Source organism: Eubalaena glacialis, chromosome 13, assembly GCF_028564815.1.
Source record: "Eubalaena glacialis isolate mEubGla1 chromosome 13, mEubGla1.1.hap2.+ XY, whole genome shotgun sequence".
In the NCBI taxonomy this organism is placed as follows: Eukaryota; Metazoa; Chordata; class Mammalia; order Artiodactyla; family Balaenidae; genus Eubalaena; species Eubalaena glacialis.
This window is the reverse complement of record NC_083728.1, coordinates 30,601,204-30,629,181: the sequence shown is the minus strand read 5'-3', so window position 1 is coordinate 30,629,181 and position 27,978 is coordinate 30,601,204. Positions and strand designations below refer to the sequence as shown.

General features: G+C 42.2%; 1 protein-coding gene across 3 annotated transcripts in view; it reads right to left on the bottom strand.

Annotated features, from left to right (window-relative positions):
* The window catches only part of PTPRA (protein tyrosine phosphatase receptor type A), a 188,025-nt gene extending 166,097 nt beyond the window's left edge, over positions 1-21,928 (bottom strand). For all 3 annotated transcript variants that reach the window (XM_061210014.1, XM_061210013.1, XM_061210015.1), the window contains exon 1: positions 21,646-21,928. The gene's annotated coding sequence lies outside the window, so the exon portion shown is untranslated. The remainder of the gene's footprint in view (positions 1-21,645) is intronic.
* Positions 21,929-27,978: the final 6,050 nt, after the last annotated feature.

Below are 27,978 nucleotides of genomic sequence, written 5' to 3'. Positions count from 1 at the left end.
CAAACCCTCCAACCACAAACCCCAGCATCTATGTTTCACTTCCTGCCCAATAGGGAAAATTTCTACCTAACAACTTCCCACCACCACGATGATAAAGGCCATCATCCATATTTTCCCCTCATTCCTTCTGCCTCCTGATTGACCCTAGTGCTTCTCCCATGTGGCCCTGCATAGCATGGTGCCTCCTGCATCTGAGGAACTATGAGTAATAAACTTCCTTCAATGGCATTGACCTCTTCATGCCATCACTCAGTCGTACTTATAAATTAAATCCCAGATACATTTTAAAACAATATCCTACCTCTGGCCTCTAATAGAGCCTAAGAGCAATGATATCCCAGAAGAAAAGAACATATCTGGTATTCAGATCTTGTTTTCTAAATATAGCCCCTAATAAAAGGTCTGAACCAGAGTTCCTTGACGAAATGGTTGATTCCACAACTGGTGCAGTGAAAGTACAAGATGAGCATGGAAAATCTCACTGTGCAAAAAAGTTAAGAAAAGTAAGTGATCAAAGAATGATGGGGACATGAAAAAAGGGCACAGGAGCCAGCCTGAAAGGGTTCCTATGGCCAAATCTGGGACAATTCGAGCATCAAAATAAATGATAAATGAATAACACAGGAATCCAGGAGTTCATGCTAATATGTTTAAATGATTTTAAAAAAGAAAAAAGGGACCACTTGATGGTCCAGTGGTTAAGACTGCACTTTGGGACTTCCCAGGTGGCGCAGTGGTTAAGAATCTGCCTGCCAGTGCAGAGGACATGGGTTCAATCCTTGGTCCGGGAAGATCCTACATGCCACAGAGCAACTAAGCCCGTGCACCACAACTACTGAGGCTGAGCTCTAGAGCCTGTGAGCCGCAACTACTGAACCTGCGTGGCACAACTACTGAAGCCCGTGCGCCTAGAGCCCGTGCTCCGCAATGAGAAGCCACCGCACCTCAATGAAGAGTAGCCCCAGCTCGCTGCAACTAGAGAAAGCCCGTGCGCAGCAGTGAAGACCCAACGCAGTCAAAAATAAATAAACAAGTTTATTACAAAAAAAACCCCAAAAAACAGACTCCGCACTTCCACTGCAGGGGGCACGGGTTCGATCCCTGGTCAGGGAACTAACATCCTGCATGCCGCGCGGCATGGCAAATATATAAATAAATAAATACATAAATAAATACAAAGAAAAAAAGGGGGAGAGAAAACTTTTTCTTACAGTGAAATGCCAAATGATGAACACAGAAGGAATGATGAAATTTAAAAAATTTTACCATCTGGTAACCACTATAGTAATAACTGACTCAGGCACAAATCATCAATAGATGCTAAAACTAGTAGGTAAAAAGTTGATGAGAAATGAACTATTCATATAGCCTCAAAGTATCATCTCACAAAATGTATAATGTTTACTTACTAGGAAGTACAAAACACTTCTGAACTAACTTTAACTGAAGAGACACGAAAACTAAATGCAATGTATGGTCCTGGATGGTCTCTGAATTAGAAATATAAGAGGGAAAGGAAGAGGTTTTTCTGCTTTTGTTTTTGGAGGGGGGAGTTGGGTTTTTGTTATCGTTTGGGTTTTTTGCTTGTTTGTTTTTACTGTAAAGAACATAACTGGAAAATCAGCGAAATCTGAGTGGTGTCTGTGAATTAGCAGTATTATATCAATATTTATTTCCTGATATTAATGAGTGTGCTGTGGTTAAGCAGAAAAGTATCCTTGTTTTGAGGATATACATACTGATTAAGAGGTTACAGAGCCTTCTGTCTGCAATTTACTTCTCAAATGATTCAGAAAAACTGTACAGCTACATGGATATAGTGACAAAGATAAAGCAATTATGGTAAAATGTTAACAATTTAACATTAACAATGTGTAATCTCAGTGAAGAATATACTTGGCCAAACAGCAAATAAATACTAATTTCCAAAGGACTAAAATCATATAGGCCATATTCTTTAACTACAATGCAATTAAATCTATAAGCCAATATTAAAAAACCTCACAGTTGAAAATTAAAAGACACACTTATAAATAACCCACGGATCAAAGAATAAAACCACAATGGAAATTAGAAAATAGTCTGAACTGTTACTGAAGAAATTCCAACCAAAATATTAGTAATCTGATACCATCAATGTATAAGATAAAAAGATAATATGGTACACACCATGACCAAATTGTGTTTCATTTAAAAGCTACCTTTCTAATTAATGAAAGGTAGTTGCCAGGGGCTAGAGGGAGGTAGAAACAGGAATGTCCTGTTTAAGAGTTCCAGTTGGGGATGGTGAAAAAGTCCTGGAGATGGATGGTGGTGATGATATCACAACAATCAATATGAATGTACACTTAACTGTACGTTTAAGAATAGTAAAAATGGTAAATTTTGTTATGTATATTTTACAATAAAAATTATATAAAATGAGCTTAAAAGAATAAAACAGCATTTTCTCATGGAAAGTTGATTAATGTAATTTATTATACTGACAGATTAAAGAAATAGCATATGAATATCAATAGATGCAGAAAAAGCATGGGATATAATTCAACATCCACTCATTAAAAACTCTTTGCAACAAGGAATGGAGGGGAACTTCCTTAATCTGATAAATGGTGTCTACAGCCCTAAGATAACAGGGTAGGATTCAACAGACTCCTGCCAGATCAGATAACACTGCACAGAATATAAAACCTTACATCCTTCTTTTAAAATTCTACTATAATTATTTGAAATGTAAAAGACAGAAAAAGTAGTTATCTCTTCTGTGCTGATAAATATTGTTTTGATGTCAAGAACAATTACCTTAACAGAAAAGCGGTTCTTCTAAGCTACTAACAGAAAAAATGGCTTCAGATCAACAACTTTAAAATCAAAATGAGGGACTTCCCTGGTGGTCCAGTGGCTAAGACTCCACGTTCCCAATGCAGGGGGCCCGGATTCGATCCCTGGTCAGGGAACTAGATCCCACATGACGCAACTAAGATCCAGCACAGCCAAATAAATAAATATATATTTTTTTAAATAATAAAAAATAAAATCAAAATCACTTTGAGCAGGAAGTTAATATCCAACAATTTTTTAAAATAGTACAATTCTGTTTTCTAGAGTAACCTTTTCCAAAAGAGTTGTCCTTATTAGAGGACTCAGCAGAAAACTATGCTCTTTGAAATTAGGCAGATTAGTGATATCTTTCTATAGCTAAAATAAATAACCAGGTACTTCAACTTTGACATTTTTTTCAGACTAAACTCATTCAAGTCATGCTCTCTTCAACTGAGCAGGTTGGAGCCTGGTCTGTCCATTCATTCGTGCATTAGAGCAGGTGAACTCTTTCCTGATAACCATCTCAGTCCTGCCTGCAGTTGCTCCATGTAAACAGAGATGGAGTCACCACCTATTCAAGGCACCACCGCTGTCTTCAGCCTTCTTTATTTTCAAAGTAAGTTGGATGTGTCATTAATCAGCAACTGTACTCATGATTTCAAAGTTTTTTCCTAATTCAACAAAATTCAATTATGAGAAATGATGAGTAGAAAACTGCCTCTTATTTGGGCATCTGTGGACTCTGCTTAGAATAAGCAAAGCTGTAATCATTACTGCAGGATTTCTCAAATTTGAGAGATACAAATTACCTTTTAAAGGAAACAAAATTTTTAACACACCTTCAATGCTAATTAAAAAATTTTTATTAATGAATAAATATAAACATAACACTGTGCTATTATACAGCTATAAAACCAAAACAAACTTATATAAAAATACAAAACCAATAAGATTCAAATTAACAATATTAATAGATAACAATAGATTTAATGCTGAAATTAAATCACCACTCACAACATGGCTATTGCATCACCTACTACAACAGTTTTTTTTTTTTTTTTAAGCTTGGCATGCCTAAACACATACGTCATATAATACTAATTCTCCCATCGCTTTCCCATTCAAACAACTGCAAACAAGTTGCCCAGCGTGCCCAGCACTACTTGGCCTTCCACTGACTGGTCCCACAAACTACTTACTTACAAATAAAGACGCAGATAACCAATGATCCTAAACACACACACAAACATGGGCACTGAAATTGTGTGGCAATACTCAGTTACAAGGTGGGCAGTCATTCATATGCTTATAGCTCAGGTTACTGAAATTTTAAAAACTATTAGAGTCTACTCAGAGAAACTTCTCTTCAAAATATATCCAAGGACCCCCATTTGAGATACTGCATTACAGTATGACTGTAGAGGTTCTATTGAAAACATTCACCATATCACACAATATCCCATTTAAGAGGAAAATGCCTCAAACCACAGTGCCAGGAAAGGCTGTTTCTCACTACTAATGATGGTTTCTATCTTGTAAGTCAAGTGAATCTCTTGGAACCTTCAGCTAATATAACTTGAGAGCTCAATATACAGTCTTCTTTAAATAACTGCATAGGATCTAATGGACTGCACTACCATCCCCGTGCCTCTCTCTTACCATAAGACCCTTACTTTCCCTTTACTGACTTCTTTATGTGTATGTTATATATTAAAATTTATTTGTCCTTATTGGGTAGATAATCAAGCACACACTATAAAAATCAAAGATTACAAAAGAAAATACGCTGAATAGAAAGTATCCTTCCCACCAGGCATCCAGTTCCCCACTCCCCAGTGATCATTACTGACCAGCTTCTTTGGTGTCTTTCTGGAGAACTCCTAAATGCACTCTTTCTAGAAACACACACACAATGGTATTATATGTGTATCAGTAAATTACTTCAAATTCTCCTTAGAATGAGCTAGGCCATGAGTATTTCCTTCACTGGTCCCAATATTTTAGAAATTACAGTGTTTGTTTAGTTGTTTTTGTTTTGTTTTGTTTTTATTTATTTTGGCTGCGCTGGGTCTTAGTTGCGGCATGCAGGATCTTCATTGTGGCATGCAAACTCTTAGTTGCAGCATGCATGTGGGATCTAGTTCCCTGACCAGGGGTCGAACCCAGGCCCCCTGCATTGGGAACACAGAGTCTTACCCACTGGACCACCAGGGAAGTCCCGAAATTACAGTGTATTAGAATTAAATAATTTTAGGGATAGAAGGATGTTAAACCATCAAGTCCCTCATCACTTTACAGAGGAAGAAACTGTGACCGGGAAAGACTTGCCTAAAGTCACAAGGCTAATTAGTACTACCAGAAATAGAACTCAGGTCTGCTTACTCCAAACCCTTTCTTTATCCAAGGTGTACTCAAATTTCTTTATATTTTCCACAGTCATCAGGTGATTAATTTGTCTTAACCGTGTGAAATTAGAAGCAAGAAGTTCCCCTTGTAACAGATCTTTTCTCAGGGGATGAACGACTGACTATTTGCAATCAAGTCTGTTTAGTCACCATTGGGACACAGATCTGTCTGCACCAAACACAGCAACATATTGGGTTGGCCAAAAACTTCATTCGATTTTTTTCCCTCAGATGGCTCTGATAGGGCTTAGTTGTCTTTAACTTCAATCGAAACAATTTTGTCAGATTGTATTGTGACAGCTGTCATATCAGCGTGCATTTTAAAAAAAACTTATCAAAATTGGTGATTTTTCTGTAGCCATTTTAGTATTGAAGATGGAAGAAAAAAGCAACATTTTCAGCATATTACGCTTTCTTATTTCAAGAAAGGGAAAAGTGCAACTGAAACACAAAAAAAGGTTTGTTCAGTGTATGGAGAAGGTGCTGTGACTGATCAAACATGTCAAAAGTGGTTTGCGAAGTTTCGTGCTAGAGATTTCTCCCTGGACGATGCTCCACGGTCAGGGAGACCAGTTGAAGTTGATAGCGATCAAATCGAGACATTAATTGAGAACAATCAATGTTATACCATGTGGGAGATGGCCGACATACTCAAAATATCCAAATCAAGTGCTGAAAACCATTTGCACCAGCTTGGTTATGTGAATCACTTTGATGTTTGGGTTCCACACAAGTTAAGGAAAAAAACCTTCTTGACCATATTTCCACAGGTGATTCTCTACTTAAATGTAATGAAAATGTTCCGTTCTTAAAACAAATTGTGACGGGCGATGAAACGTAGATATTGTACAATAAAGTGGAACGGAAGACATCGTGGGGCAAGCGAAATGAACCACCACCAACCACACCAAAGGCCAGTCTTCATCCAAAGGTGATGTTGTGTATATGGTGAGATTGGAAGGGAGTCCTCTCTTATGAGCTCCTTCCGGAAAACCAAACGATTAATTCCAACAAGAACTGTTCCCAATTAGACCAACTGAAAGCAGCACTCGATGAAAACTGTTGGGAATTAGTCAACAGAAAACGCATAATCTTCTATCAAGATAATGCAAGACCGCATGTTTCTTTGATGACCAGGCAAAAACTGTTACAGCTTGGCTGGGAAGTTCTGATTCAACCGCTTTATTCACCAGACATTGTACCTTCAGATTTCCATTTATTTTGGTCTTTATAAAATTCTCTGAATGGAAAAAATTTCAATTCCCCGGAAGACTGTAAAAGGCACCTGGAACAGTTCTTTGCTCAAAAAGATAAAATGTTTTGGGAAGATGGAATTATGACGTTGCTTGATAAATGGCAGAAGGTAGTGGAACAAAACAGTGAATACTTTTTTCAATAAAGTTCGTGGTGAAAATGAAAAATGTGTCTTCTATTTTTACTTAAAAACCGAATGGGGCTTCCCTGGTGGCGCAGTGGTTAAGAACCTGCCTGCCAATGCAGGGGACACGGGTTCGAGCCCTGGTCTGGGAAGATCCCACATGCTGCGGAGCGACTAAGCCCGTGAGCCACAACTACTGAGCCTGCGTGTCTGGAACCTGTGCTCCGCAACGGGAGAGGCCGCGACGGTGAGAGGCCCATGCACCGCGATGAAGAGTGGCCCCGCTCGCTGCAACTGCAGAAAGCCCTCGCACAGAAACGAAGACCCAACACAGTCAAAAATAAATATAAATAAATTAATTTAAAAAAAAAAAACCAATGAACTTTCTGGCCAACCCAATAATCGATCATCCTTAACATTCTTGGTAATTTCCAAGAAACAAAGCTGAAATTTAGGGTAGCTACACAGCCCTTCGAATCATCAAAAGAAAAAGAAATGTTATATTACAGAGCCCCCAGATTTTGGTATCGATACCTGTTCATCAACAAACATGTCTGTTTACTATATGCCTAGCACTTGGCTCAATGTTCAACACCAATGTATTGAACACCTAATAGAATTAATAGACATGCTCCTCAATACATAATTGTCCTCAATAAACTAACAGGAAATTAAGACATGAAAATGAGTAATTAAAATACATTGTGATTGGAACTTCCCTGGTGGCTCAGTGGATAACACTCTGCGCTCCCAATGCAGGGCGCCCGGGTTCGATCCCTGGTTAGGGAACTAGATCCCACACGCATGCTGCAACTAAGAGTTCACATGCCACAACTAAGGAGCCCGCGTGCCGAAACTAAGGAGCCCAAGTGCTGCACTAAGACTCGGTGCAGCCAAATAAATAAATAAATATTTTTTTAAAAAACCAAAAAAATTGTGATCAATACTATATTTGTTATACCAACCCTAAAAGGAGGAAAAAACAATTCCTAGGAGAATTCAGGAGACTCCCGTAAGTGGGTGATACTTCAGCAGGGTCTAGAAGACTACGTAGTAGTACGGTTACTTAAGTTTTTGTTTATTTAATGAATTCAGTTTCAAAGAGAAAGATAAACTAAATCATATAGGTACAGTCTTTGGCAATTACAGTGAAGGCTGCAAACTGGTAGCACACTGTGTTATAAAAATATTGAATATGAACTCCTTTAGATAGGCCATGGAAACTCCAGTATGACATATGACCCAAGAGATCTACTTCTCTCATTCATATAAGCTGCCCAGCTTCCAAAGACATATTTGAGTTTGCATCCCCTGACAAACTTAATGCCAAAGATAAGGGAGATGGAAAGAAGAGAGGAGAAGAAAAAGACATCTTAAAAACCTTATGAGGTTTCAAGCCATTACACGGGCTTACAGTTTCTTGTTTAAACGTATTTTCCAGTTTTGGAATCAGAAAACTTACAAAACTAGAAAATGAACAGGAAAAAGAAGGAAATAATAAAAAGACAGCTTTAGATGTTGAGTGAGGTTATAGGCTCACTGAAGAACTAAGGGAACTCACCTGCTGCCACCAAACTCAAAGTGCAAGTAATATGAATCCATGCCTCAGCAAAATTACATATTACTATACATCCTGGACCACCAAGATCCTTCTAAAACCATTAATCTGCACGTGTCGATGTATGGATTATCATATAAGTGTCTGGATTATCACACAATATGATTAAGTGACTTGATAGAAATAGCACAAGGATCTATACCTAGATCAGAATTGAGACAGTCAGTAAGGTAATGCTCATTGGAGGAGCTGATCCCCACCTAAGAAATTATAATGCAAGGTAAAAAAGAGGGAGATGGGCAGTCCAAAAGACAGAGGGTCTGAAAGAGCACAGCACAGTCAAGGATATGGGGAAAAGGTAAGGCTAAAAGGTTAAGAGGGGTTGGTTGCAAAAACTTGCTCTGATAAGGAGTTTGGATTTTATCCAGAGGATTTTAAACTGGGGAGTGCTATGATTATTAGATAGGGAAGTCAAAAAGATCACTCTTGGCAGCAGTGTGATACATGACCTGGAATAAAGAAATAATAATGGGTAGACAACTAGGGAATCTGCACCAGTCATCTAAATGAGAAGAAACCAGAACTAAGGGACAGAAGAGGTGGGGGAAAGCAGGCAAATTTGAGAAATATTAAAGGTAAAACAGATGGGAATGCATCACCAACCAGAAGAACAGTGTCATCCAAATTTCTGGTTTGGGTTACAGGGTTTTGTCATTCATCAAGACAGAGAATACAAAAGTAACACATTTAAAGGGAAGATGAGGTCAGTTCTGAGCCTGTTACAGGTGCCTGGGAAACAGTCCAATGAAGATGACCAGTAGGTTGCTGGCTATCATCCAGTGCGAGGACGAATTTTTTCCTAATTAGCAAGGAGCTGGCAGCCGAAACCCTGGGCATAGGCATGTGCTTCCAGGAACAATGCGTAGGATGAAACACAAGAGGGCTAAGGATGTACTCTTTGGTAAGTCAAAGAGTGGTCACAGAAGAGAGGCCTAAGGGAACTGAGGAGTGGCCAGAAAGGTAGAGAAAAACCAAGAAAGTGTGTCACAGAACTCCGGGGAAGATGGTTCAGGAAGCAAATGTTGTACAGTTTATCCCATTTACTCAATTCTTCTCCCTCTCTCTTCCCTCTCCCATCCTTGCCACATTTCCCCCCACTGAAACCCCAGGAAGATAAAAGTTACTCTGTGATCAGTTATGCAGCTACACTGTATCCTGACCAACTACTACAGAGGAAAGACAAAAATCAAGGTCATTATAATATTTCCTAACATTTACTGAAAGTTTACTACATGCTAAGAACTCTGCTAAGCACTTGGGGTGAACTATCTAATCCTTAAAAGAAACATGCAGTAAAAGAGTACTACTGTTGAACCCATTTATTAGGTGAGGAAACAGTCTCAGAAGGGTTAAGTATTAATACTTTGCCCATGTTCACAAAGCATGGCAGGTATGGGATATGAACTCTAGTCATTTCCAACTCCCCAAATTAAAATAACTATAAAGCCTGACAAGGAAAATATGAAAGAAATACAAAATCCAATCTGGGGACTTCCCTGGCAGTCCAGCGGTTAAGACTCCATGCTTCCAATGCAGGCAGTGTGGGTGTAATCCCTGGTCGGGGAACTAAGATTTCCACATGCCATGCAACATGGCCAGGGGGCGGAGGGGGGAGGAATTAATCTGATTCAAGGACCGACAGTGTTTGACAGACTGACAGTATAAATGTATTTTAAATATCTAAGAAAATTTAATTCACTAACAAAGAGGTATGAAGGAATTTAATCAGTTAAGCTTGAATTAACATTAATTAAAGAGCAAGTGAAAGTTATCGTTCTTATTTCTGTGCATAAATTACAATGCTTACAAGTACAATAACAAGACTAAAGAAAAACTAGGTTTTTAAATTTGCCACTTAAATAAATTGAACATTAATTTGAAACCCAAGTAAATTTTAGTCCTTTTCATGAACAAAAGACCCACTCAGACATTACAAAACACACATAACTGAACAGCTCTGTTAACCACTACTTGCTCTACAACAGCCTTCTTCAAAGTAGAACTTCTGAAAGCTAAGTGCAAGTGAATAAGCAGGAAATGTTAGTTGAAATGTCAAACTTAAGTAACTCTCACAGTATACCGGCATGACTCTTTCTGGAAGGTTTCACAAGTACTGTTCATAGTGCCTAGGGATGCCTCTGAGAAGGGGAACTTGGAAGATGAGGGCGAGAGAATTACCTTTTTTACTGTATATTTTTAGTACTAATATTTGAATATTTTAACATGTACATGTATCATTCAAATGCATACATGATTTTAAATGAAGCAAATTTAAAAATATATACACTGATTAACAAACATATAGCCATTATTTTTTCCATTTTCTAAAAAGATGCTTTTTCAAATTTACCTTCTCCTTCCCACCACAGTCAGCCACTACTGAGAATCACTGCCTCAGAGGTTCACAACTGCTACCAACAGCACTATTGCTAACTGGGTACGAACTATAGGAAGAAAAAGGATCTTCTATCACTTCCACCAACTAGTAGCAAGATTCTGGGCCAGGCTAGCTCCCCAGAATGGAGAAACAGAGAAACACCAGTTGGAAGTCACTGTATATTCAGCCCCTGTTAACAAAGTAAGCAGGTCCAGGTGGGAAGTAAGGTGCACTGGAGAGCAGTGGTCTCACAGACAGCAGCAGAAGCACTGATTCAGTAACTGGCCTCATTCCTTGAAAGGTGGGTAAAGCCTTCAAATCAATGGAGACATGGAAAGGGGCACCAGAACAGAAGCATTCCTGTGAAAGCTCTCCCCCACACTTCCCCACCTTTCCTTTTAGAGGAACACTGGAAGTCCTGGAACTATTCCATATACTGATGTACTGCTGATACACCAAATGGAAGACATTCTCTTTATTAAATGGGGTACTAATGCGTTTATACTATTGCATTAAGCCACCTGTCAACCAATGTTTGAAAATTAATTGATGGTTATTTGTCAATCAATATTTGAAAACTCTTGAACAATTTATAGCAGCCAGGTTTTAACTTCTCCCCACACACAAAAGCTCAGTTCACTTTCAAAAAAGCCAAAAATGTGGAACCCTACTAATGCTTCTACTGCTTAAATCATGCTTATCCACATGTCTCCATCCCCTATGCCAAACCAGTCCAGAACACCATCAACCCTGGCCAAATATGTTCTAACAATCATGAAATTAGTCTCTATGCTCTGTCCAGTTCATTCTCCACAGTAATGGCAATCAAATTTTTTGACTGCACACCAGCCAATCAATCAACACGCACATCCCCAACATGTGTTCACCAATAAATATGACAAAGATACTAATATATATAAATACTACAAAAACAGTCATTCATTTCCAAATGTAATAATGATTGCAATAATGGTTTTCATATGGGAAAATATAAAAACCATTACTGCTATCACTAAGATGTTAATACTAACCTTGTTTTAAAAATATTTAGTGTGATCCATATGATCAAATATTTCTTATTATGCTTGGAAAATCTCATTTTAATACTTTGTGACAAAGCAGTCTGAAAGTCTGGTTTCAAATCAATACTTGGTTTTAATGGCTATCATAGTCCAAAAGAAATATGGGTCCAAAAGGAAGAAGCACTATGGTTGTGCTTACTAAAAAGTGGTATTTCTTTTTCCAACCCCATCCAATTATACAAACATTTCCCTTCAAATTTGGCTAGCAAATGTCTATCTTCCTTTGAAAAGGAAACGACTCTTGAAATTACTCTTGAAAACTAGTCAGAAGATTTTACTTTTTAAATTTCTAACAAATGGATGTGAAACCCACTAAAACTAAGAGCAAGAGTAACTCTATAATAAACTCTTATATACCTATTATCCAGCTTCAATGATTATCAGGAACGGTAAATAACCTACAACCCTCAGACACAATGAATTATCTTAGAGCAAATTCCAGACATCCTATCATTTCATCCATAAATACTTCAGTACATATCTCCAAGGAAAAACAGTTTTTTCTTTTAATATAACTATAACACTATTATCATATCTTTAAAAAATTAAAACAATTGTTTAAAAATCATTTAATATATTAAGTGGTATTCAAATTACTTCCAATTGTCTCATAAGTACCTTTTTACAGTTGATTTGTATGACACAGGATCTAATCAAGGTCTACACATTACATTTAGTTAATACGTCTCAAGTCTTTTCTAACCTGTAATAGTTTCTCCACTTTTTTTCTTGCCATTTATTTGAAGTAACTGGGTTCATTCGTCCTACTGGATTTCTCACACTCTGAATTTTCTAATTACATTCTATAAGCTGATTGTTAGATCTAGATGCTTAATTAGAGTCAGGTTTGATTTGATTTTGGTAGGGAAAGACTATTTCATGAATGGTGTTATATTTTTCCTATTGTACCGCATGAGAGGAACATAAAGTTTGGTTGTACCCATTTTAGAGATGTTATGACTGATTAGAAGATTGTCATTCTGATTCTTCTATTACAAAGTTCCCTACTGGTTTTAATAGCAACTGATGATCAATGTCTAGGTCTTTTATTTCATTAGATCATCTGGAAATTTTTTTAGAAATACATTTGGAGATGTTTATCAGGTAAGAAATTTATGTTTCCAAGTTTTTCATGTGTAAAAATATGAGAGTTTTTATAGATGCAACAAAATCACAATGAGCTCATGAGTCACTGGGGAAATGCAAATCAAAACTACAATGAACTATCACTTCATACCACTAAGATAGCTCCAGTCAAAAAGACAGCATAACAAATATTGGTGAGGATGTGTAGAAACTGGAACCCTTGTGCATTGCTGCTGGGAATGCAGAGTGGCACAAGTGCTTTACAAAACAGTTTGCCAATTCCTCTAAAGTTAAACAGACCCATTTAACCCAGCGATTCCACTCTATATCCAAGAGAAATGAAAACGTATGCCCGCACATGTACTTGTGCATGAATGCTCACAGCAGCATTAATCGTAATAGCCAAAAAGTGGAAACAACTCAAAAATTCACTAACTGATGAATAGATAAACAATATATCTATACAATGGATTATTTATTCAGCTATAAAAAGGAATGAATGAATTCATGCTACAACATGAATGAACTCCCCAAAACATTATGCTAATTAAGTCAGTCAACAAAGGCCACATTTTATATGATTCCATTTATATAAAATGTCCAGAATAGGCAAACAGAAAGACTAGGGGCTGCTAGAGGCTGGAGGGAGGGTGGAATGGGGAGTGAAGGTAATGGGTGCAGGGTTTCTCCTTGGTGTGATGAAAATGTTCTGAAATTAGATAATGGTGATGGTTGTACAACTCCACAAATACACTAAAAATCACTGACTGTACACTTTAAAAGGCTGAATTTTATAGTATGTAAATTATATCATGATAAAGCTTTTTTTAAAAATTACAAGGAAAATGCTATCCCATAGCATACTTGTAAGAAAAAAGACGTTACTTTCTCATTCACTGTTAAAATAACATCTTTACTTGAAGAGACAGATTAAGGATATTAACTTCTCAAATAATGTTAGCTAGATAGCCATTTATCACAGAAAAAGTAGGCTTTTTTTTTTTTTTTTTTTGGTAAAAGTAAAATGTATAACATCAACAACTCCACCACAAGACAGCCAACAAGATAACCTGCCTCAATAGTTCATGAAGAGGCAATGAACGCATTTCATTTTTCATTCAAGTGGCTGTTCTGTTTACATTTAGACAATTATTTCATACAGCAATGTTACGAAGGCAGTCATTTACTATTAAGAATGTCTTCTCCAGTATAACTTTCTCCAGTAGCTCACAAAAGAAGTGATTTTTCTTGGATTTCTTTTAATAAAGAGAATCTAGCAAATACTAAGGCATGCTAGAAGCTTCTATACTTTTAAAACTACGTAGCAAACCTCCAACACTGAAAAATTTATTCTAATATTGCTTGTTCAAATCTTCAGCAACATTTACTACATCTTACAAGAGTATATGCGAACAAAATTTAGTCTTAGCTTCTTGATATATTATTTTCCATACACTATATCAGCCTTTTTGCGGGTGCAGGCAGTGCGGACAGGAGAACCTGCCAATGGTATGTGCCTTTTGCTCATTTATAAGAACAGAAAACCTTGAAATAGATACTTTAATCATTAGGTTAGTAAAATTATGTACAGCATCTGATTGAATAGCCTATGTCTTTTTTTCTTTTTTTTTCTTTTCTTTTTGGCTGCACCGCATGGCTTGGGGGGATCTTAGTTCCCCCACTAGGGATTGAACCTGGGCCACGGCAGTGAAAGCACTGAGTCCTAACCACTGGACCGCCAGGGAACTCCCCAGGCTATGACTTTAAACATCATTGGGGGGAAAAAACATGCAGAGCTTCTCTTTATGCTCCAGATGCTTAGTTTTCAAATGTCTTGTTATTAGTGATAGCCTCATATTTTACTATTTAATATCTCAGGTTCCACATAATCTTAAAACAAGATTCCTATAATGACAGAGGATGTAAGTCTATGTTTCAAATAGAGTTCTTGATACTTTCCAATGTAATACGAGTTGACTTATTTAATCTGACTTAATAGCTCACTGAGCGGGGACTTCCCTGGTGGTCCAGTGGTTAAGACTCCGAGCTCCCAATGCAGGGAGCCCAGGTCCGATCCCTGGCCACAGAACTAGATCCCACGTGCATGCTGCAACTAAGACCAGGCGCAGCCAAATAAATAAATAAATACTAAAAAAAACCCAAAACTGCTCACCAGGACTTCATAACAGGAGCTAGACAAGGGTCAGCTCTGCCATTTTGTTTGTTTCCTTGTGCTTGCGTTATTAATATTTTCTTCAATCACTGGTTTCTTTGCAGGGATCTTTTTAAGCCGCTTGTTCATTTTGTGAAGGTTAGTTTAATGAAAACTGAATAATATAAACTGTTATCAATATGTTGCAATACACTGAAAGCAAATGTATGTATACAGGGACTTCCCTGGTGGTCCAGTGGCTAAGACTCCGTGCTCCCAATGCAGGGGGCCTGGGTTCGATCCCTGGTAGATCCCACATGCTGCAACTAAGAGTTCACATGCCGCAACTAAAGATCCCGCATGCCGCAACAAAGATCTCTCGTGCCACAACTAAGACCCAGCTCAGCCAAATAAACAAATAAATAAAAATTTTTTTAAAAATGTATATATACAGCTGTGCTTGCTTACTGCAGAACTCCCCTCTCTTACTTCTGGACACCCAAACACTGTTTGACCTACAGACCCAAGAAGATGCCAGTGACAGTCCCTAAATGTAATGTTTTATCATTTTTTTAGATAAAAATAATAAAAAGTTCAGCATCCCAGCATCTTATCCACCTCACTTGGAAAACTACTGCTCTGGATTGCAGCCACAGTGAACTTCTCACAACTGCAAATCAGATCAGTTCACTCCTCTTTGAAATCCTTCAATGGCTTAGCTCTGCCTTCACGATAAAGTCCAAAATCCTTGCATGGTGTATAAGGCCCTCAACTCTGGCCCCTGCTTCTCTCTAGTCCAGTGGTTCTCAACCCTGGCTGCATATTAGAATCACCTAGGGAATTAAAAAATATATATACATATATATATACCTAAGGTACCAAACCCCTTCCTAGCTCAGGGTCTCTGTGTTGTTTAAACTGCAAGCATTGTTGAACTTCTCTGGCGCTCCCAAGACATCTTATTCTTCCCCTTTGATCACATCTATAATTACCATAAGGTGATTAATGTCTGCCTTCTGCATTAGCCCATAAGGACAGACATCACATCCATGTTACTCTGGAGTATCCCTAACCACCAGCACAATGTGTGGTATTTTCTACTGAACAGCACCCAGTTTTCTATTTCATACCAGTATGATCTTATCCTAAATTTCCACAATATTTCTGTCCTATCAACCATGTCTTTCTTCAAAAAAAAGTTGACTTTAGCTACATAACACTTGGATATGATATATAACACAGCACCGTACTTCATTCAAAATCTAAATGAGCTACTAAAACTCATTTAGTAGCTCATTTAGATTTTTTTCTAAAGAAACGTAAATTAAACCTAATTCAAAGTACTATTACATTTCTTTTAAATTAACAAAATCAAATATTAGGTTTTTTAAAATTTATTTTATTTTCGGCTGCGTTGGGTCTTCGCTGCTGCGTGTGGGCTTTCTCTAGTTGCAGCAAGCGGAGGCTACTCTTCATTGCGGTGCACAGGCTTCTCACTGCGGTGGCTTCTCTTGTTGCGGAGCACAGGCTCTAGGCGCGCGGGCTTCAGTAGTTGTGGCACACGGCTCTCAGTAGTTACGGCGCACGGGCTTCGTTGCTCCACAGCATGTGGGATCTTCCCGGACCAGGGCTCGAACCCATGTCCCCAGCATTGGCAGGCAGATTCTTAACCACTGCACCACCAGGGAAGCCCAAATATTAAGTTTTGTTTGTAATAGCATTGGCTGTATTGTCAGGAAATAGGGCCACAAAAATTGCTGATGATGTTGTAAACTAGTTCAACCTTTCTAGATAGCAATTCGGCACTGAAACCATATTCTGATGCAGTGAACCCATTTTAGGGGTAAGAGTGCAAGAAAATAATCCAAAAGAAGTATTTGAACAAGGGTGCTCAGAAGTACCATTTATAATAGTAAAAAGGAGAGAGAAAAGGAAAATAAAAAACGATCGCACAAACTACGGCTATCAATGCATAAAATACTATTCTGTGATTTAAAATGATAAACAAAATGAGTAAATATAAAATATTTGATGTTATTCAAGAATACAAAAATCATATGCTGTATGTACTTTACTTGCCATGTACATATAAAAGGTTATAACTATTAAAAAAAATCTATGCCTATACACTGACACAAATGGATGTGAATTTAAAGTAAATACAATTTCACATTTAATGGATTCTCTTTTCTACAGAGAATATATTAAAACAAATTTTAACATTGGGTTATTTGAGGGTTTGTTGCTCAATTGTATTGTTAGTGTTATATTATTGCTATTTTTGTTGTACTCAGACTCACTAAAAAAATTTCTTCAAATTTGTCATTTGGGAACATTTATTAGTTATTACATTAGAAGTAAAAAGACAAGATTGTATATTTGACCAGATTCCTGCTTATAACTTAAGCTTCACCTGCACCTCATTTTTCCCACATGAAAGTGGAGAAAAACAATGCAACAATGTTTACAAACTGACTCTGAGAACCTCCAATGAAAGATGCTGGGCAAATACAAATATCAGAGCTGCTTAAAAAAACAACCACCACCCACTGTCTTGCACAAGTCACTTTATCCTTCTGAGACTCAATGTCTCCTTCTGCAGATAGAAAGAAATAGGCTAGAATCCCATGAGGGGAGGAGGTTAGGTGAGGGGAAAGCATCTGAAAAAGCAGTCTATCTGAAAAAGCATCCCAGGCTACCCTGATACATACTCTGATGAAGATCTGTTTGAGGTCCACTCACATTTTTGGAAAGAGGATAAGTTAGTACAACCCCCTCCAAGGGGTGGTAATTTGGCTACATGTCTACAAATTTAAAATGCACACGTATCCTTTGACCCAGTAATTCCACTTCTAAAAATATACAATTCAGATAATTTTACACATGAGCTCGTAACAAAATATGTAAAAGGATATTCATTATAATGCTGTAATAGAAAAACCTGGAAACAACTTAAATGTTGTTTAATCCAAAAACTAGTTACAAATAATGGTGCAGCCAAACAATGAAATAAGTAAAAGAATATCAATAAAATAAAAAGAATAAATAGCTCTATATGTACTAATATGTAATGATTTCCTAAGTTAAGTAATGATTTTCCTATGTTAAGTAAAAAAGAGCAAGATATGGGAATTCCCTGGCAGTCCAGTGGTAAGGCCCAGGTTTGATCCCTAGTCAGGGAACTAAGATCCCACAAGCCAAGCCGAACAGCAGTGAAAAAAAAAGAGCAAGATGTGACTGGTATGTACCATGGGGTAGGAGTATGGATAGGCAGATAAATGTTTATACAGCAAGAGTGTCTATGTAAAGCCACAGAAACTGGAAACTTCAACCATCTCAGGGGAGGTCAGGGTAGAAGGGAGGCATTTCTCTATACATACACTTTCATACTGCTGGAATTTTTTCTCATAAGTATGACCTGTTCCCAAAACTCAGCAGTATTCTCTTTAGGCCTCACTCTGGGTCTAAGAGGCTGTGATTCTGCCTCTGTGAAGCCTCACCATTGCCTCCTAAATTGGAGGGGTATTAACATCTGGCCCCACACTGCCCCTGGATGACCTTTCGAAAGCCTGGTCTGCCCAAGTCCCTGACCTCCTTTATCTTTTGTTTTTTAAATTTATTTTATTTTGTTTATTTTTATTTTTGGCTGCCTCGGGTCTTTGTTGCTGTGTGTGGGATTTCTCTAGTCGCGGCGAGCGGGGGCTACTCTTCGTTGCGGTGCGCGGGCTTCTCATTGCGGTGGCTTCTCTTGTTGTGGAGCACGGGCTCTAGGTGCACCGGCTTCAGTAGTTGTGGCGCGCAGGCTCGGTAGTTGTGGCACGCGGGCTCTAGAGCACAGGCTCAGTAGTTGTGGTGCACGGGCTTAGTTGCACTACGGCATGTGGGATCTTCCCGGACCAGGGCTCGAGCCCGTGTCCCCTGCATTGGCAGGTGGATTCTTAACCACTGCACCACCAGGGAAGTCCCCTTGACCTCCTTTAAAATCCCCCTTTAAAGTTTCCACTGCCCAAACTCTAACACAGCACTTACAGCCCTTCAAGCCAACCTAATCTCATCTCCCACCCTTCTTCCCTCTACCCAATCCAACTACGTTTAACCTCTCCCTGCTCCCCAAGGACAATGGGTTCCTTCCACCTCCAAGCCTGCCTGTGCTGCTCCTTCTTTCCTGTATCCTGTCCACCATACATAAACTTCTATCTATCCTTCATGACCCAAAGGCTCCCTTCCAGTCAAGTTTTCTCAGACCACCCACGGAGGGAATGCTGTCTATACAGCCAGGCAGATACTCTGTAACTAGACTGCCAAGATTCAAATCCTGACTATTCCCTCATCTGCACACTGTATGGGCTCAGTTTCCACCCTTGTCTAGTAAGAATTAGCCACCACATGATGGTAGAAAGGATTATATAAGATAATTCGTGGAAAGCATTTATTACCTAGCCTGACACAAGGCAAATAAAAGGTATCATTACACTCTCATAGTACCTGTGATATAAGTATTTGTATCCATTTGTCCTGCATTAAGCTGTGAGCCCCTCAAAGGTGACTTCCTCACTTTTATCCTGTATGCCAAGCACTTCGCCTGGCAAACAGAATACATGTGAATGTAGTTCAGTCAGAGGACTGGCTTATCTGGTTTCCGAATTTCACCTAGGTGGTAAATTAGTGTCTAAAAGGTACCCAGTGAACAGCCTCCTAGATTGTACCCTGCCTTACAGTACGCACATAGCCAGGCCACTTCAGGCAGGCAGAGGTGAAAAAGAGATGGTGGGGCTTTTAGCCTTTCAGAGACAGTTGAGCAGATTGAAGGCCAGTGGGATATGAGACCTGCCAGTTTCTGCCTGTTGATTACTTATGGGGGCTGGATAGGATGGACATGAAGAGATGAGGAATCAAGATACTAAAAGTCATAAGTGTGCACGCCAAGCAGGAAACACTCAGGAAAGATTCTCTCAGGGGACTTCCCTGGTGGCGCAGTGGTTAAGAATCTGCCTGCCAATACAGGAGACACAGTTTTGATCCCTGGTCCGGGAAGATCCCACATGCCGCGGAGCAACTAAGCCCGTGTGCCACAACTACTGAGCTTGCGCTCTAGAGCCTGCGAGCCACAACTGCTGAGCCCATACGCCGCAACTACTGAAGCCCATGCACTCTAGGGCCCATGCTCCACAACAAGAAGGCACGGCAATGAGAAGCCCGTGCACCGCAACAAAGAGTAGCCCCACTTGCTACAACTAGAGGAAGCCCATGCACAGCAACGAAGACCCAGCGCAGCCAAAAAAAGAAAAAAGACTCCATTGAATTAAAAAAAAAAAAGATTTTCTCAGGAAGTGGGTACCTGGAAGTAAACATAAGTGGAAGAGATGGGACAATAAGACAATCGGGAAGAAGAAACCTCTCAATATGGAAGATGAACAGTTGAAAAAGACACAGCTCCTGCCCTCATCAAGCTTCTCAAATGAGAAGGGCTTTAAAGGAAGAGGTGGAGGTTGGCAGGTAAAGGTGGGGAGGAAAGAGGATCACACAAGCAAAAAAGAGGCAGTCAAGCAATTCTGATTGGCCAGAGAGGGGGATAAAAGGAAGGAGAATTGAAGGATTCAGCTAAAAGTAAAAGAGTAAGTTGAAGCAAGACTGTCAAGTGCCCTGTAGGACCTGTTAAGGCATTTTGGGCTTCATTCACCCTATGGGTAAAGGAAAGCGAGGGAGCTTTAAGTAAACAAGTGACAGCATCAGATCTGTGTTTTGTAAAGGAGTGGTCAGGCAGGAAGATGTTCGCCCATCTTCCACCACCAGTCCTCTCCTTGCCCACCATCTTCTGGTTCTAGAGCTGCCTTAACAGCAAGCAGGTGGCAAGAGAAGAGATCTTCCAGGAGATGTGACTGGTTCTAGAGCAGGGATCCCTACCCTGGGCAAACGCTTCTGAAGGCATTCACCCTCTTAGAGAGGTTTTAAACATTCCTATTTTCCTGTCTTACAAACATCATTCACTGACCTCAAAAAAAAAAAAAACAAACAAACCCTCAACATTGGGCTCAGCTCTGCCATTATTATTTTTATCTTCAGGAAATACAATTAGGAACTAATTTTTCAAAAAACGGTATTCTTTGTGTTATTCACCAAAAGTAAAAAAAAAAAAGGAGGGGACCTGCATTCCCAATTGGCTCATTTTAAATTCTGGGCAGCACTGAGCCCCTGCTTCCCTTCCTAAGAGGCCTCAACTGTAGGGAGTGGACGGTAAAGAGAGGGGCCCGGGGAAGAAAAGCTGGTCACTGCAAGAGCAAATTTTCTCGTGCCAGGAGTTCTCCTCTTTCTTCCCATTAAATGGACCTGAGCAAATTCTGTTCTCACTGTCCAAATTTCTTCTTTCAGAATGAACTATGGCAGCGCCCCGGCCCGACCCCAGGAGGACACACGCAAAGTTCCTGGGCAGTAGAGAGGGGTCGGCGCCCGGGCCGGCGCGTTTCCGGGGACACCCCCCACCCCACCCCACCCACACACGGACAGCGTTTCCGGGGACACCCCCCACCACAAACAGACACAGACACAGACACACACACACACACGGACAGCGCAAGGATGTGGGATCCCTGGAGAAGCCGGATGGATCCGGCCCGGAAAAGATGGATTTGGGATCGGGCCGGGGACCCCTCCCACCCGCTCCCGGGAGCCGCCCCCCCCCCCACCTCCGGAGCCCGCCTGGGCGGCGGCAGCCGCGAACACTCACCGAGTCCGGCGTTGGGCGGGACCGCTGGGGACGAGGACGGCGGCTCCGCCTCTGTGCCGCGGCGGCGTCTCGGCCCGCCACACGCCCTCAGGGCCGCCGCCCGGCCCACGGCTCGGAGCCCCGCGGCGGCGGCGGCGGCCTCGCCTCCATGGCGAGGGGAAGCGGCTGAGGGGCAGCGGCTGAGAGGCTACCGGGCGGGCGGCAGTGATGGCGGCGGCAGCCTCGGGTCCGAGGTGGAACGCGCGCGCGCGTCTCTGTCAGCCCCGCACTCGCCGCAGCCTCACTCCCGACCCGGCCTTGGCTGTAAAGAGCCTCCTCATTGGTGGTTCAGAGACGGGCGCTGGTTGGCCCAGACAGAACGGGCGTCTCCTGGGCCCCGCCCTTGCGCGCCTCCGAGCGCTCGCTCGCCTGCCAGCCTGGGGCGCAAGGCCGGGTCTCATTGTCACCGTCTCACTGATGGCCCGGGAGATGTGCGCCCCACGGCAGCGCACATGACCCTGGGAGCACCAGCCGACCGTGCACCAACACCTTCCGCCTCTCTACTGTCCCACCTCCCTGGATGTGGGCCTTCTTCCCAGTTTACAGATGCGGAAACTGAGGCCAAACACAAGTTACACCAATGTCTAGCGATCAGGGCGGCCTGGAACTCAAAAGTCGTCTTTCCACTCCTGTCTCCAAACGGGTTCCCTCCAACCCCCCCCCCCCTTTTTCTAATTGCTGCAAGGTATTTAAAGGGCGGAGGCTCTCAATGGTTAGGGAGAGGAACCTGCAAAACCCCTAGAAGAGGCCTAGCACCGTGGCTGTGGTCTTCCATCAAGTCAGCCTAGCCATCCCCACCCGAGCCCCAGGGAAATCTCCCCAGCTTTCCAGATGCGCATATCCGGGCCTGCCTTGCACCGAGCCGGGTAGAAACACGACACACGGTGCTCTGCGGTGGGGGTGTTTGCGATAGGCCTGGCGGGGGAAGGGGAGGTTCAGCGCCGAGAGGACCGGGAGATGGGTCTCCCCCTGAGGCCAGGGACCAGGGACCGGGTGGGAGGTGCGGATCTCCTCCCCAGCGCACCCCGCCGCACGTGGGCACTTCAAAGCCATCGGTTGGTATGCCCGGCAACAGCGGGTTCCCAGGCTGCAGGACTTCAGGAATCGCTGAAGGCCGATTACACAGTCGTGGTGGGTGCCGGGTGAGACACTCCTCAGGTTGTAGTCCCCACGCAGGGTCCCTCGGACGCACCGGGACCCGCACAGGGGGAGTGGCGGGGAGTCTGTAGGCTGGAGAAAGATTGCCCAGCAGTGTGCAAGCGGAGCTTGCTGGGAGACCCTTCATTCCTGACCCGCAGCCTGAGCTGCCTGGGGTTGGTGGTGGCGAGCCTCCCTCTCCCGTCCGTGGCCCGGAAGACAGTCCCACGTTCAACGCGCCCCAGGGGAAGGGTCTGTGGCTGGTTGCAATCCGTTTTCATGGCAGGGACGTTTAGGCGAAGGAGCTGAAGCCCACATCAGCGACCACCTCCAGTCCCCACCACCGCCTGCAGTTGGGGCGTCAATTTGGAACTCTATGCACCCCGCTGCCCCGATTTGTGGAATAAGCGTGTGCTGACCAGAGCCACGGCCTGGGAATACCGGGTGCGGCGGGCGTCCTTCGGAGCATCCCCTCCCCAGCAGGGAAGTTCCTCCTTGAGTAGGAATTGTGTCTCCCACTCCCTCTCAGCAGGGTTGGCCCAGAGGTGTTGTGAAATGACCGAATCCTAGACGCCTCTGCCCGACAGACACTCCAGCCCAAAGACCAGAGGCCACACACCCAGTCTCCTGTTAGAGCCCCAAGGGCGGCGAATGAGGGCAGGTCCTTCTATACACCAACCACTTAGTTACCCAGAAAGTAGAAAAACTCACTCTATCCACACACTGAACTGCAAAGGTGAAAAAGCCTGAACTCAAGTGTTTGGAAACCCTGAAAAATAATGACTGTGAGTGCTGGAGATCCCTGGGTAGCTAGGATAGCAGTACGCTAGAACTAAACCCCTCCAGGCTTGCCTTACCTACATCTGACCTACACTACTATTTCTTAGTATGTTTCTTTTGGTTTATTTTTTTATTTATAGTTTTACTTATACTACCATAAAAGGGTTTCACATGCTACTTATATTTCCTAACCTACATTAATATAAATATATATTATAATAAAAAGCATTCATCCTTGAGGTCATCTGAAGGATCCCCACCGGATCTGACCACACTTGGGAAAATGCTGTGGTTGGGTGTGGTAGTCAGAGAGCCCTGGGGTTCAAGCCTCACCACTGGTTGCTTGACCCGAGTCTCCCTCTGCTACTCTTCCTGGAACCTCCCAAGGCTGTACCGAGAATTACAGGCATGTGCAGTTTGGCAAGTAACCCATCCTCAGGAAATGCAGTTCCTTCTCTCCATGAGACAGCTGCATTGGGGTCAGAGCATTTGTGGTGTGTGTGCAGAGGTGACAGGACCTCACACCAAGGAGAGACAGGGCCTTGCATATTCCATCCTGGAGACCCTGAGAAGGAAATTTCAGTTTGGCGACCACACAGACCCTATTTGCAGTGGGAGAGGACAGAGTCCCATCCTCAGCTGCCCACCTGTGGAGACCTGTCCAGACTCCCCATCCTACCTGATGCCCAGGGTGTCCACAGCTCCACCCATCACCACAAGGCAAAGGGCTATCTTCCAAGAGGAGAGGAGAGGAGAGGAGAGGAGAGGAGAGGAGAGGAGAGGAGAGGAGAGGAGAGGAACTGAGAGAGGGTGGGGAGGCAGTCTTCTGCTCTAGACCCTGCTTTAGTCCCAGCCCAAAGGAGCACACACCTAGCGGTAGGCACTTGTCAGCCACCCCACAGGTGCCCCAGAACTCACAGGTTTCATGAGAGAAGGATTAGACTAGGAGAACTGGAGGGTGTGAGTAAAGGACTTCTGTTTCTTTAGGCAAGTCACTTCTCCTTTCGGGGCCTCCTTTCCCCATCTAGTAAATGGACCAATGAGTCATTTGTTCAACAAATACTTATTAAGTGCTGCCGACCATGAGCTGGACACAGCAGGGAGTAAGACAGAAAAGGTCTCTGCTCTCAGGAACTTACAGTCTAGATGGGGACACAGACAATAAACAAGTGAACAAAAAAAGTTCCTAAATGCTGTAATGAAAATAAAGCAAGGCAGTATGATACAAAGTTGAAGTAAATGAGAGCAAAGTGACTTCCCAGGCCATTCACTGTTCTATTCCCAAGGGTCATTTGCCAGAGTTTTGTACCTAAAAGAAACTGCAGCCCCCGCACCCTGAGAAGATGGCTTATAGGAGCCTTTGCCCCAACTCTCACTCCAGGGATATCCATGGATATCCTAAACCAGAAGAAATGTTTCCAAATTCTCTGCCCCCAGGCCCAAAATCCTGGTCCAAGGCTCAATCCTAGTTCCTTCCATTGGACAAGATGACCCTACCTGTGACTGTAGGCCCAGGCCTGCTGTGCAAATCGCTCAGGGTAGAGAAGGCATTTTACACTAATAACAGTTGAGCAACCAAGGATTTGAAAAATAAATCTTAGTTGTTTTTTTAAAAAATTTTTTGTGCAGCAAACTAGTTGTTTTTAATATATCACTATTTAGGGACTTCCCTGGCAGTCCAATGGTTAAGACTCCAGGCTTCCAATGCAGGGGTTGTGGGTTCGATCTCTGGTCAGGGAAGTAAGATCCCACATGCCACATGGCATGGTCAAAAAAAAAAAAAAAAAAAAAACAAATCACTGTAAGTGTATGCATTTGTCAAAACTCAGCAAATGTACCCTTAAAAGCTGAGCATTATATATATTTTGTCTGAAAAGAAAAAATTGCACACAAATAATGAACTCTAATGAAATGCATTCTGAAGTATTTAGAGGGAGGTACTATACCAATGACTGCAACTTACTCTGAAATGCATCAAAAATAAGATGGATTAATAAAATGGATAGAGGGATGGATAGAGGGATAGACAGATGTATGAAAATTAAGCATAGTAAAATGTTAATGGTAGAATCCAGGTGGTGGGTATACAGGTGTTCACTGTAAATTCTTTCAACTTAGCTGTATGTTTTTAAGTTTTCAGGATAAAATGTTTGGGGGGGGGAGATCAAAGTTTATCTTTACAAGAAAGTACACAAAACTGCTTTTAATTTTCAAACAAGTCTACCCATGGACAATTCCAGTGCTTCTCCACACGCATACACACTTTTTATAAAGTTGTTTGTATGTCGTTATTTCTCACATATTTCTAAACTTCACATGTACAGTGTTTTAAAATTCATTAATTAATTTATTTTGGCTGCGCTTGGTCTTCGTTGCGACACAAGGGCTTCTCTAGTTGCAGCATGTGGGTCCTAGAGCGTGCCGAACTCAGTAGTTGTGGCCCGCAGGATTAGTCAAGGCATGTGGGATCTTAGTTCCCCAACCAGGGATTGAACCCGGGCCCCCTGCACTGGGAGCGCCGAGTCTTAACCACAGGACCACAAGGGAAGTCCTCACATGTACAGTGCTTAGTGTTTGTATATCACAGGAGTAAATATGCTGTATGTTTGGGGACACAGGCTTTTATTGTGTACATTCTAAATGCACTGCCCAGGGCCCCCCTTCCAGAGAAAGAGGACTGGGTTGGATGGTTCCAACCCTTTTTCTAGTTAGAAAAGCTGGAGAAAACATTTGTTAAAAGCACTGAAGGGAATTCCCTGGCGGTCCCGTGGTTAGAACTCCACGCTTCCACTGCCGGGGGCACAGGTTCGATCCCTGGTCGGAGAACTAAGATCCCATATGCCACACAGCGTGGCCAAGAAAAAAAAAAGGCACTGAAGAGCTACCAGGGCAGTGGAGAACTGTGGGGGCAAGACTGAGGAGGAAAAAAATCCCAGAGTGACCCCAGTATTGGGAATCTCCTTTCCTTTCCCTGAAGGTGTCTGCTGATTCTAAGAGGGAAGGTTGATAGATTGTGCCAGACTGTGATTCCAAAAACTGGCCAAATTTCCAGTTTTACACACTCTTCCAGAGCCTTGCTACTCCTCTATCAAAAGATGGAATCTATTTCCCCTTGGAATTGGATGGGGTAGGCCCATATAACTGCCTTGACAAACAGAATATGGCAGGTATGATACTGTGTGACTTCCAAAACTAGGTTAGGGAAGGCAGTACAGCTCTACGTGGCTCTCCTGGGATGCTGCCCTTGGGACCCCACTGCTATGTTGTGAGGTAGGTGTTCTGGCTGACAGAACTAAGGTTCCAGTCAACAACCAGCTTCAACTGCCAGACATGTGAGTTGCCAAGCCCTCAGATTCCAGTCCCTAGCTGTCAAGTCACCCCCAAACTTTGAGTCTGCCAGCTGATGCCCTAGACATTGTGGAGCAGACAAATCATCCCTGTTTTATCCTGTTCAAGTTCTCTAAGTGGTGAGAATAACAAATGATTATTTTACAATTTGATTTATATCCCCTTGCAGGATTTTCACAAACTTACATTTACAAATCAGGTGGGGGAAGAAAAAGAAACAGAAACATCTTACCAAGCTTGAGTCTCTCACTCTTTTTAAGCATAGCCCTAGGGGCGTCAAAGAGGGGAAAAGCCAGGTGTTCCAGGGAGGCCTGCCTTCTCTCTGGGCTTTGGTTTCCTCCTTTGTCTTCCTTCAAGACTTAACGGGGGCAACAAGAAGAAAGGTAATGCCCTCAGTGTTGGGTAGGGGCGCTGGGGCATGAAGCCAAAGTGCACTGGAGTACAGAGGCTAGAGGCAGAGAGCCTGGAGGGCCACGAAGGCATTCCCACTGACTGGAGGCAAAGCCTCCATTGAGGGGAGTGGGGAGCCAGGGGTCTCCAGTTTGCAGTTCTTCCTTGACAGAACTGCCAAAAGGAGAATTCCATTCTCCTTTTCTCTTCAGTCCAGAGACCACTCAGAATTGCTCACCACTATCCAGTGGGCAGGGTTTCCAAAGGCTCCTCCTTGATCCCTCCAATCCAATGGCCACATGCCTCTCATTAGTCCTCCAATTCTCACTGTAGTGCAAACCAGGGGCCTTGCTTCAGGATCCCCTGCTCAGAGGGCCTGACTGCAGGTCCAGCTGAGTCATCCCTCCTCTGTCACAACAGCCAAGGAGAAGCTCTAAGACCCCCAAATGTCCAATATGGTTTCAAATCCCAGTCTTGCCACATACTTGCTCCCCCATCCTCGATCCTCTTCTGTAAGATGGGGTGATATTAACTATCTCACAGGGCTGTCTTGTGGAATAAATGAAAACAATGGTAAAGTGCTTAGCATGTTTCGTGTGTATGTGTGTGGGTGTAATGCTTTTCAGTGTGGTTCTTGAT